Raw genomic sequence first — 12,999 nt, 5'->3', positions numbered from 1 at the left:
TGGACTCTGAAAGTGCTACAAGAAGGGGACTTGCAGTGTCCAGGGGGCTTTCCTGCTCTTCAGCCACATATCCATGGACATGCTTAGCTAATCAAAAATGACTGACTTGGAGCAACCATGCCTCCTTAAACAGGACTTTGCTTTTCATATGTAAAGAAGGAATCCCAAATATTCAGGTAGATGGTGATATAATTCTCAGTTAGTAAGTCTGTAAGATCTACCTGGCATAAACTACTGTGGGCAACATAGACAAATGTAGGCAAACCACCCCACAAAACAGTTTGAAGGGGCCTCTCTAAACAGAGATGATTCAGAGCTGAGACTGAACAGTCAATGCAAGACCACATGCCAAAATGTATTTTCTGTAATTGCAATATTACAGGTGCCCTGGGCTCCTAACTCCAACACATTTGGCCGTGGGGTTATATAAGTTTAGGTTTCTAAATTTATATGGAACAGACGGTTCAGGTGGTAATGAAATGCTTTAGGTAAGTATAATTTTCTTTTCAAAAGAAAAGTGACAAAGAATTGCCAAGGTTTGGCGAGGATAATAACAGACTTTATATTTAGCTAGTGACAACTCTCCAGAAAGCTCCAATTTCTTGGACACATATTACAGAGATATGAATCTTCAGGATGTCCTTGAAAGGTAAGTGTTAGGTAACACTCTCCTGATTCCTTCCTGGTGCAGTGAAGCATAAGGAGGCCGCCCTTTCTAAGGCAAATCTGCTCTGTCCTCATGGCAGGACATGGAACAGTGAAAATCTTCCAATGGCAGAGCATGGGCTCCTTGTGCATTTGATGAGGTTATATCATTACTGTTACTAATAGCATTACATTTATGAGTTCATGCTGATCTCCAAACAGTCATGGGCTTGCAAAAAGTAAATTCTGTCCAATCTCTGATGCTTTCAGCTTCCCCACTTAGACATCTCTTATACTTAAAGTGCTATAAGGGGATTGTAGGAGCTTGCTAGCACTGCTGTAACAAAGTACCCCAAACTCGGTGGCTTCACATAACTGAAATTTATACTCTCTTGGTGCAGGAAGCTAGAAGTCTGAAATAAGTCTGCCAACCCATGTTCCCTCTGAAGGCTCTAGGGGAGGATCCTTTTTGGCCTCCTCCAGTTTCTGGTGGTCACCAGCAATCCTTGGCCTTCCTTGACTTGTAGCTGTATCACTCCAGTCTTTGCCTCTGTCTTCACACAGCATCCTCCCTGTGTGTCTGTGTCCAAATTCCTCTCTTGTAAGGACACCTTAATTGGGTCCACCTTAATCCACTACGACCTTATCTTGACTTTGTTACATTTCCATATAAAGTCACCTTCACAAGTACTAGGGGTTATAACTTCAGTGTATCTTTTTAGGGACACAATTTGCCAGTTTAAGGACTATCTGACTTACTGAGACTCACTCATTTCCAGTTTCTCTTTTGCGATAGTTGGAGAGAAACAGTGATTGTAATAAACATGGTAAACTTGAATTATTTTGCCCAGTAACAATGGGCTCCATACTCCACACACAGAGCCAGTTCAGACCTCAGAAGGTGCCGGCTTTGCAGCAAGATTCCAGCACATGTAGCAGTGACTTTTCACGGCATTGCCTTTGGAGCGATGATGTGCCTAGGCAAAGGAGAAGGTTAAAAGAAAAGATGCTGGAGAGTTAAAAGGCTAAGAGAAGAAAAGAGAGAGAAAAGAAGTCCACGGAGTGAGGACTGCCCAAGAGAGGGCTCAGTTTGCGTAGTCCAGATCCCTCCCTGACCCCTCTGTCTGGAATTCGTGAACCAACTCTTGTCCCCAGCCCTGCCGAGGAAACAAACAATATTTGAGACAGCAGTGCGGCCTCATGTCTTCTACATCAATATCAGCAACCTAGTCCTGTATCAAGTCAGATCACCAAAAGCTTCAGGTCTAAATGCCATTACTCTCACACCTGTAAAACTGCCACCAGGGAATGGCTATTTAAGAGGATGTCATTTTCTTTTATCGAGGGGCCATATAAGAAATGACCAAATAAAGCATGTTTCTATACTTTCTATAAAAATGCTATGAAGACAGTATTCCTTCCATTGTTCCACATCCCTTACATAAAGATATCTGTGATCATTGCCTCTTAAAAGTTGCTGCCAGGAAAAGGTTTGCCTTTCCTGTGCCCCTAGTTTTCTTGTTAACAGGGAATGATAGCACTGATAATTCTGGTGTTTTATGGTTGTTGTTTGATTTTTGCCTTTGTGATCAGAAAAGCACAAGGATCTGAGTTTCTTGCTTTCTACCAGATGTTATGCTAGTTGCTTTTGTCTTGCAACCCACCTGTTAGAATAAAAACATCATCTTATAAGGGGATTGGATGGAGAAAGGCCAATGGCATCAGCCTTTCAAGCCACCAGAGCTTGATTCTGACAGACAGGAGCTACCAGGTCCAGAAACCTCCATGGAACAATACCCAGAGTGGTTCTCTGGTATTCTAATATGACTGGAGCATTTGCTGAAAATGGCCTAACCCAAATTGTGGAACAGTGTACCCTTTTGGTACACAAGTATATGAATTATAAACGACTTTTAAAAAAGATATATAAATAATGAATATAAGACTGACTAGGACAGCAGGATTTTGGCCACATGTCCTTGTGACACCAATTACCAAATGACTGATCTCTTGTTTATTCTTCCCAGATGTAATGACTCCATGCTGTCCAAAAATCCCCTGCCATTTAATGCCTCTAGCTGTTCTTGTAGGCAACATTATCTCTACAAAATCTCAGGGCATCCCCACTTCAGGACCGTCCCTTATGAGTACACACTCTTGAGGAGCCTCAAAGAAATGCCCATAGGTTGGCTGCAGAAAGACAGCCCCATGCCTGAGGCAGGACCCAAATCAGGCATCTACACTCACCCTCCTGTTTATAATTTGGAAAGGAAGTTTGTATTTGTGTATGCTTGTGTGTGCACATTTCTGTGTGTCCACTCACAGGCCATTTTCTCCCTGGTAATGAAACATCCTCAGAGTTTACCATATACAAGTTCATTACCTCCACGGTAGCTCACACATTGCATAGTATATAACAAAATTTACTTTGTCTAGAAAATGAACGAAATATGTTCTAGGTCCTCTGGGTTTGAAAGCATGCATTTTGAAAAGAGCTATTTGGAAAATATCAATGAGAAGCTGAAAAAGGGAATGTTGAAGAAGAGAAAAACATTAAATGTCTTTAAAATTAAAGCAGTATAGATAACATAGAATGTATTTATTCATTCATTCATTCATTAAACTATAATTTTTTTTTTTTTTTTTAGACAGAGTCTCATTCTGTCACCCAGGCTGGAGTACAGTGGCATAATCTTGGCTCACTGCAACCTCTGCCTCCTGGGTTCAAGTGATTCTCCTGCCTCAGCCTCCTGAGTACCTGGGATTACAGGTGTGCACCACCACACCCAGCTAATTTTTGTATTTTTGGTAGAGACAGGGTTTCACCATGTTGGCCAGGCTCGTCTCGAACTCCTGACCTCGGGTGATCCACCTGCCTTGGCCTCCCAAAGTGCTGGGATTACAGGCATGAGCCACCGTGCCCAGCCTAAACCATACTTTTATTGAGCATGTAGTAAGCACCAAGTGCTGCATTAAACATTGGGATTTAATAGGGAGCGTAAATAGACAATGAGGATGACAGATCTTGACTAACTAATAAAATATAATTAAATAATTGCATACGTATACAACTACAACTGTAAATAGTCCTAGAAAGAAGAAAATGATGTCAACAAGAACCACTAAGAAGAGAAGCCATTAAAAAGTGAGTTTGAATTAAAGCCTAAAATGAATGCGATTCTTTCATGAGAGTTCATTCAAATGCTTTAGAAAGCATTTAAGAATGAGCCAGTCCATAAGCAGATGAAGTGTGTTATAGTCACAAAGAATTCCAGAGATGAAGGAAACCTGGTGGAAGCCCTTCATTTCACAGATGAGCAGGCTGAAGCCAATGAGAACACAGCAGGGGAAGCGTTACCCAACACCTCATCTCCCTTCCTTATAGTGTTTTTGCCACAGTACTGCCAACCTCTAAACATTATCAATATCTAATATATACATGTGTTTATGTGTGTGTGCATATATGTATTTGAATATCAAACTTGTTTGGATGTTTATGGTTTACCTCTTCTGACCTGCATATAAGCTAGGATAAGGATTTTTGTTGGTGTTATGTCTTGCCTGTGACCTCCATGGCTGCAGTAATGCTTGGTACATACTTGGCAGTCACTAATATTTGTCGAATGCATGAAAATACTGAACAAAGCTTGTAGTAGGTGTTTACTAAATGTGATCTCCCTGCCCTTTGTCATACCTTTGCTGAGATGATTGGGTAATGCCTTGTGTTTAGTTCTTGGTTATCTGGCTATTCCCATGAGTCCCTGGGCAGTGCTGACTTCTCCACCTTTCAGTCTGAAACCAGTTCACTGAGCCCTGTGCTGATGCTGGGAAGGTGGAGCCTTACCATCGCTGAGTCAGTCAACACAAAACACAGCATCCAACAGCATCCACATTAGTAGAACATCCTTTCTTTCTTTTCTTTCTTTCTTTCTTTCTTTTTTTTTTTTTAACGGAGTCTTGCTCTGTTGCCAGGCTGGAGTGCCGTGGTTCAATCTCAGCTCACTACAACCTCCACCTCCTCAGTTCAAGGGATTCTTCTGTCTCAGCGTCTGAAGTAGCTGGGACTACAGGCGCGTGCCACCATGCCCAGCTAATTTTTGTATTTTTAGTAAAGACGGGGTTTCACGTTGTTGGCCAGGATGGTCTCAATCTCTTGACCTCATGATAGGCCCTCCTCAGCCTCCCAAAGTGCTGGTATTACAGGTGTGAGCCACTGCGCCTGGCCAGAATGTTCTTATATAAAGAAAGCATCAACGGAGCCTGAATGGCCAGAACCCAGAGCCAGCTCTTTCGCTCAGCCCAGGCTTTGTAGATGGAGATGTGAGCACTGAGAATCACCCTTCAGAGTCTAGGTTTCCTTTTAGATAGTACTAGAAAACAATAGAAGCAGCCAAGCAAAAAACCAAACCACAGTGGCAGAAAAACATTCATGCTCCTCGCATTGCATGAACCCCAAAGGTGAGTAGTCTGGGAGGGACGTTGCCCAGTGAAGTCCTCAGAGATGCAACTCCTTCGCCTTTCTTCTCTGCCATCCTGAGATGGGTGGCTTTTCTCCTCACTTGTGCCACCTTGTGATTATACACTGGCTACTGTTCCTGGTGGCATCATGTCTACATTCCAGGCAGGAGGAAGAGGGAAGGTCAAATAAGCAGAAGGCCCATATCAGACAAATCTGCGCCATTAGCAGGAAAGCAAAGCTTTTCCAGAAGATCTATCCAGTAAACATCTGGGGCCATCCCACTGCCAGAATTTGTCACGTGGCCACCTCCAACTCTGTCATAAACAAGTAATCACGATTCATCCCCAACTGGGGATGGAGTACAGGCCACTCACCTGAAGGTCAATAGATCTTTCCAACAATCTGAACAAATCATGGCACCATTAGAAGGAAGAGAGGACAGAGAACAGATTCTGCACAGACACTGACGGGGTCTGCCACAAGGCTCTGGCATCAGCCCCCACATCACCCTGCTGGTTCCTAACTCCGCCCCTCAACAGGGTCCTTACAAAACTTCTGGGGGCTCTGGATAAATTTATGATGCTTGTTGCATAGAGGACACCAAATGGTCATTCTCATCTGTCTCCATAACCTCTTCTGAGGTTAACTCTGGCATCTGTTGGATGTTTTCATTCTGAATGTATGCATTGGGCATGATGCCATCTGTTGTCTTAGTCAAGTTCTAATTTATAGAAATAATTCTACAGAGACAATGTGGAGGTATGGGGTGCCCACTAGACTGTGGTGAGAAGCAAACCAACAAACCTGGGCAAGAATTCCACATGGGCCTCTTGCTAGCTTTGTGATACTGCACAACTAACATTCTTTCCAATTCTTGGTTTTCTCCTCATCCAATGGGGATGTTTTGAAGGATCAGATGGAGTAATGAGTTGGAAAGTGCTTTGCAAACTGAAAGCACCATCATACAGTTGAAATCATATTTTACCTAAGTGTTGTGGTCTGAGTTGTAGCCTCCCTCATTTCACCTGTTGAAGACTTACCTAACAGTACCTCAACATGTGACTGTGTTAGGAGACAGGCTCTTTAAAGAGGTGATTAAAATAAAATGGGATTATTAGGGTAAGCCCTAATCTAATTTGAATGGTGTCCTATAAGAAGAGGAGATTTGGACAAAGATATGCACAGAGGGATGGAGATACTGAGAGAAAATGTCCATCCAAGGCCAGGGAGAGAGGCTTCAGGAGAAGCCTACCCTCCTGGCACCTTGACTGTGGACTTCCAGCACCAGAACTGTGAGGAAATAGATATCTGTTTCTTAAGCCACCCAGTCTGTGGTACTTTGTTATGGCAGCCCTAGCAAGTAATACACCAAACAAATAATTCTAGTTTCATGCTGTGTTTCTGAATTGAAGTGAGTTGTTGGGGTGTGGTAAAGGCACTTGAGACTATTGCTGGAAGAGTGTGGGAACAGAACAAAGTGCTGAAGGGAAAGAGTGCTGGATTTGAAGTCAAGAAACCAGGGTTCGAGTCCTAGGTTTGCCATTTGAGGCAGTGTGACCCTGAATGCATCTCTTATTCTCTCCAGGTCTCAGTTGCCTCCTTTGTAAGATAACCATGTCTGGGAGTAATGATGATGATGAAGTAAATCAGATCACATGAAAGCACTTTCATAGGGCCTAGCACACAGTAGGTGCCCAATAAATATTTGTGAAGCTGCTGCTGTTGACACAATGGGCTAGTCTATAGCTGGTTATGCCTCAGAAAGTTGGAAAATATCACTGCACGTTCAGTGAGTTAGAGGAGTCCAGGGAAGATCATCTCATAGAGACCAGTCTTAATCATTGGGAGGAGAGGCTACCTTGAAAATAACCCAGTTGTAACCCAGTGCTACAGTGGTTGCTGCTACTGCTTCCTGCTCCAAAAGACTTTAGTTTCCCTAGGTAGGTCCTACCTTGTCCCCACATTTGTCTCAGCTGAAAAGACACACTTAGCAGATCCTGGACTCACATGGTTGCTGATGACAATAAAACGTATGACCTCAGGGTCTAGTGAGGCCCTGTATTCCCTACTCCTTTGCACTTTGTCTTTCTTCAGCTTTCAAATTGTCCACATGTTGAGTATCACCTGTTCCTTCAATAGCAGCAGAAACAGTCTTCCCCATCATAACTTGCACTGCTAGGTTTCATTTTTCTTTTTCTCCTTCATTTTTCTTTTTCTCCTGTTCCTTTCAAGTAGGTCTTGCCGATCTCCAGAAATGCGAGCCTGTTTCATAAATTGACCGTGTTCTTTTCTGCCATATATAGAATTAGCCTTCCTTTACGGGCCCAATATCTTGTTTCCTATCATATTCCTCTAGATTCTACATGAGGATGCTTCTACCCTGAGATATGTGAAGTTAATGAGTGCTGGGTCTAGGAAAGCTTCTACCCTTCACACAAATCTGTTACTCTCACCTTCCTTAGTCAGAAGTCACCACCCAACTCCTATCCTTGCTTCAGTCAAAAATATAATATAGGACAAAACTCAATAGATATTTAAGAAAATCTAGTATTTTCTAATGAAATCATTGAAACAGTAGAAATACTCTGGAAATATTAGTTGAAAGCCTGTAAGTGAATGTAATTTTACCTCAAAAGGAAGAGTCTTGTCATCTTGAAATAAGTTAAGTCTTGTCATCTTGAAATACACGTGGTCATGTTTGACATTTTCTACACTGAGCTTCCCAGTCTCCTTGGCTGAATTTGGCTCTATCTATCTACATCTACCTGACATGCCTATCTTGATATTCAAGAGCTGATTTCCCAATGCTCTTTACCATGTGCCCTCTTTTACAGCTTTAAGAAGCATCTCTTAATAGTACACTGGATGTGGGCTCCCTCTGGAATTGAGTCATGCCAGTTGGTGCACCTTGAATTCTTGTCTCCTGTTAGGGGAACAGGATCATCCTGTCCTCTATTGTCCATGAGGAAATATTGACCTCAGAGGCATTGTTAGAATAGCACTTATAGGCTCCCTGGCCATTCCTCTAGACCTTCCTACATAGGGGGAAGAATGATTGAGCTCATTAATGGGATGTTGGGAGTCTGACATCCTTTGGTTCCCCCTTCTCATGTAGGCAAGGTTAAGGTGATTAATAGTAACACTCTTTCCAATACCTAAGTCTCATTATCTCTTGAGGAGCTGTCTTGAGAGTAATGAGTGTAGTTTTTGTTCTGTTCTTCCTTGTAACAAACCTTGCAAGAGGCAAGTTCCGTCCCTGCAAGAGAGGGAATGGGACGGTAGAACACGTTAATTTACCCAGATGCACGTCCTGTGCTTGAGTATGTAAGTTTAATTACTTAGGGTGTGGAGCAGGAATATAATAAAAAGAATGTGTGGCCAAGCTTAAAGCTGTATTCTGCAATCTGGAGAATTTAGCAATAACACTAATATTTTTGTACTTATAATTAATTTCTGTTTCATTTTCTCAGTTGGCTTAGAACTCAGAAGAGGATAGAGGTATGATGTATTTATCCTTTCAACCATAAGAAGTCTTTTCTTTGCTAGGTCTCTTTGGATCTGAGTCTCCCATGCTGCTAGAGTAATGGCTGCAATGCCTCCTTTTCTATTTTTAAAAGAAGCACTGTCCGAAGACTATCTCCTCTCCCTTTTCATGTCTGTTGAGCCTGGCCTGAAAGCTTACAACTTTTCTCAAAAGGAAACTGCTCTCTCCCTCCAGCTCAATCAAAATGTCACTCTTCATTTTTCATTTACTCTCCCACAAAAATTGTTCTGAAGGAGAGATAGAAAACCTTTATCCCTCCTTTATGAGTCAATATCATTCTTTGAATCTGATTAAATCTTCTTTTTAGAGACTGAAAAATTCCAATGTTTACTTCCATTGAGTTTCTCCCTGTCTTAGTTCAAGAAAGTGTTTTATTCTTTTATAAGGTGAGGTTCTCTGTAATATTTGGAAAGCTCTTGAGTGAAAGCAACACAAAACTCAACTCAATTTGCATTAAACACACTTATTGGTTTACATATCTGGAAGCATAGAGGAAAGATAGGTTTCAAAATTTGCATAAGGTGTGACTCCAGCTCCATTCTTACTCTCTTGACACTACCTTTCTCTTCGGATTGGTTTCTATCTCAGTCTGTTTCCAGGTTGGGCTCTCATATCCATATTTGGCAATGTCTAGAGAAAGAATAGAGTCACTTCCAGACAGTTTTCCAGAAGAACAAAGAAGAACTTTTTTAGAGAGTTCTAGAACTTTAAACTTTTCTTTAGATAAAATTGCCCTGTATTGAGTCTTACGTCCATTTCTGAACATCATGGCAAAATCACTCCTGGACTTGAGAATGGGCTTTCCTTCTCCTGGAGCACATGAGGCTAGTGGGAAGAGTGAAGAGCTGGAGAGGGATTCTGCTTGGAAGGCAGGGAATAGGAACTGAATATAGGAAGGCAACTAAAAATCTCTGTCTCAGCCTCATTCCTTTAGAAGCATTCATTGAGGAAATTCCCTTTACCTCAGTGGCTCAACACACACTCAAGGCCTCTGAAGTCTGTATCAATGACAAGCAGTTATGTCCAGGGCCAACCTTAACACCAAAGAGTGGCCAACAGCTTCTAAGAGGTCATGGACAAACCATATATATCCAAGTCATTTAAAATACAATACAAAAGAATCTCTTCGATGTTGCTCACCTGTAGTCTCTTCTTTGTAGCACTAATATTTTAAAAGTAAAATCCTTATGCTAGTGATAAACTAGTGATTAATCTAGATATTCGTGGTATATAGTCCTAGCTGAGAAATGCAGTCCATTCATCAGCAAACAAAACACCAAAACTCTGCTTTAAAAAGTCTTAAATTTCCAAGAAGACATTACCATTTGAAACTTGTATGTACTGTACATATGTACATACATACATATATGTGTGTTTTGTATGTCTCTGCACTACCCACCCCCCACCCCCAACACACACACATTTATCTCAGAGCTTGGACCCTGACTCAGAAATGTCTCCCTCTATATGGATAAGTAAAGACAGAGAATATTGGCCCCTTCAGACAGGCAGGTTGCCAGGCCCCGCTTGGGTAGTAAATGTTATTTCAATCCTACCCTTAAGGTAAGAAGTAATTCTTCTATTTTTGTGTTAGTCTGGGTTCTTTAAGAAGGAGACACAAAGAGAGGATTAAATGTGCAAGCATTTTATTAGGAGAAATGCCTGTGCAGATATGGGTAGAATCATGGAAGGCCAAGATAATAGACCCCTATGCAAGTCTGACTTGGAATGAAATAGACAAGAGAAGGTGGGGTGGAAATGTACAAGACTACTATGCTATCTAAGGGAGTTTCAGCAAAGCTGAAAGTCCTTGCGCCAAAGTCAGGCGACACAGTGTCCTGTGTCTCCCAGGAACATAGCATCCCTGCTGCACTCTGCATCCTTGCAGAGCCAAGTGTCAACTTAAACAAAAGGAAAATTAGTAATACCAACCTTTATTTTAAATTTTAATATTTTTTCATTATAGAATGTTTGCATTAATTTTGATTAAATACTATCTATAATAATTATTGAGTTTTTTGGCACCTCTTTAATTTTATAGCCCTGGTCCAGTCCAAAGTTGGCACAGAGCAGCCCTGAGGAGTTTTGGTCTCAATGAAAACACTGTGTTGCATTTCAAGGCTCAGCGACTGAGTCTCTAGGTCAATAACTCTCCCTATAGCTGGAGGCCTGTAAGATGCATTCTTGTGGCCACCGTGTCTTCTCTTTTGGAGGAAAAATTAAGAAGACTGGAAAATCACCCACCTGGAAGAACATTAGTGGCAGTAACCATCACTTCCTTAAAAATCAAGAAGGGTTAGTGACACTTGCCTTTGGATGAGCCAGGGCAGAAATGCAGGAAAAGACAGTGAAGAGGGGCAGGGAGAGGGTATTTTGAAATACCTTTAAGAGGATTCCAAAGGGGAATAAAATAAATTAGATACACATAGTACTTAGTATATATTTCACTTTTGGATTTTTAGGAAGTTACCTATAATTAAAATAAGGTGCCTAGGTAAATAGAATCCATATTCAAGGGTTAACCCTTCTTTGTAGGGTGATATGCTCTGTTGAGAATGGACCAGTTGACTTTTCTTTATAGGCAGTAGGATGATGCTGAAGATTTTTTACTCTGAAACTCTAGGATGGGCTAAATAGCTCTAATTTGAGGTTTGGAGTAAAAAGAATTTTGGTAGTGCAGCAAAATCAATGTGTGTGGGTCTTCTTCAGAAAAGCGAGCAATGACTTCCTCCTGGGAATCAGGGAAGGAGAAAACACTTCCTTTGGGGAAACATCATCTACTTTCGACAGCTACTCATGAGTGTGGATTTTTTTTTTCTTGTTTTCTTGTTTCTGATTGATATCTGTGTCACCAGTGCCCAGAACAGTAGAGTGGCAATCACTAGACAATAAATACTCATTAATGAATATATGACTATGTGGACATTTGAAATGAATTTTAAACGGGTAAAGATTCTGGGATGAAACGTCACACAGAGGCAGCATTATGAGCAAAGACATTGAAGTGCAGGAACATCTACCCATGTGGAAAATAGTGACTAGTTAAAGGCAGAAGCAAAAATAAAAGTAAGTAGAGGAAACTGGTGCTAAAAAGGAAGCGTAGGCCAGATTGTGAAGGATCTAGAATGCCCAGGTTGAGAATTTTGAACTTTGTCTTGCAGAGAATGGGAATGAGGGGAGCTTGGTAGATTTCTGCCAGATTTGTTCTTAGTGGTATCCCTTCAGTGTTGGCAGTCTGTCTTGTCACAGGCAAGACAGGAGTCCTGGGGTGCTGTCTTAGTTCATTCGTGTTGCTGTAAGGGAATACTTGAGGCTGGGTTAAAAAAAATTTTTTTAAAGAGGTTTATTTGGCTCATGATTCTGATGTCTGGAAAAGTTCAAGATTGGGCATCTGCATCTGGCAAGAGTCATAGGCTACTTCCACTCATGGCAGAAGGCGAAGGGGAGCTGGCATGTACAGGGATCACATGGCAAGAGAGAAAGGGGAGGTGTCTGGCTCTTTTTAACAACTAGTTATCTTGGGAACTAATAGAGTGAGAACTCACCTACCCCTAGTCTCAAGGAGGAGATGAATCTATTAATGAGGAACCTGGTCCCATGACCCAAATTCTCCCAATAGGCTCTGCCTCCCACAATGGAGATCCAATTTCAACACAAGATTTGGAGGGGTCAGATCAATCAACTCTAGCAGTAACTGTAGTGAAGTCAAGTCAACTCTTCCCTCCATATACCTAAAGAATGAGATACAAACTTGCTGCCATGTTCCATCCCATCTTGAAGTTTAGAACCCTGCTTCTTAGTCAACCTGATGTGCTCAGACTATGGAGGTCCCTATATTGATTGAGAAATTTGCTGGAGTTAAGCAATCTTTGGATTAAAGCTATAAAATAGACTTGAACCAAGTGAAGATGCCCTGTTTCCAAGTGATATGCCATGTTGCCGAATGATTTGTTCATAGCTGAGCATGCATCAAGATAAGGAAGAAAAGATGTACATATTTCTAACAGGTATTAATACATATTACTCCATTTGGAACCATTAAAAATACTTTAATTCCATTTGAGAAACTAAACATTGAAAGAATCCTACGGCAAATTATTTGGCCTATTTTATGTCAGGATTGGCATGCTGCTCCCTGGCCACTCAATTTGTAGGGATCTGAAATAAAGTCCTGAAGCTTCTCTTCTCAACTTCTGCCTCCTAGTTCAAACACTTATATATCCAGTCTGGTCTCTCCACTTTTCATAAGCTTGATATCTAACACACTCAGATTGACCAGCTATGTGGATAGTCTGCTTAGTTACTTAAACGTGACTTCTTTACATGGCATTTCTTTTCAGATCACTCCCTT

Source organism: Papio anubis, chromosome 14 (assembly GCF_008728515.1).
Source record: "Papio anubis isolate 15944 chromosome 14, Panubis1.0, whole genome shotgun sequence".
NCBI lineage: Eukaryota > Metazoa > Chordata > Mammalia > Primates > Cercopithecidae > Papio > Papio anubis.
Note: the sequence above shows the minus strand (reverse complement) of the source record.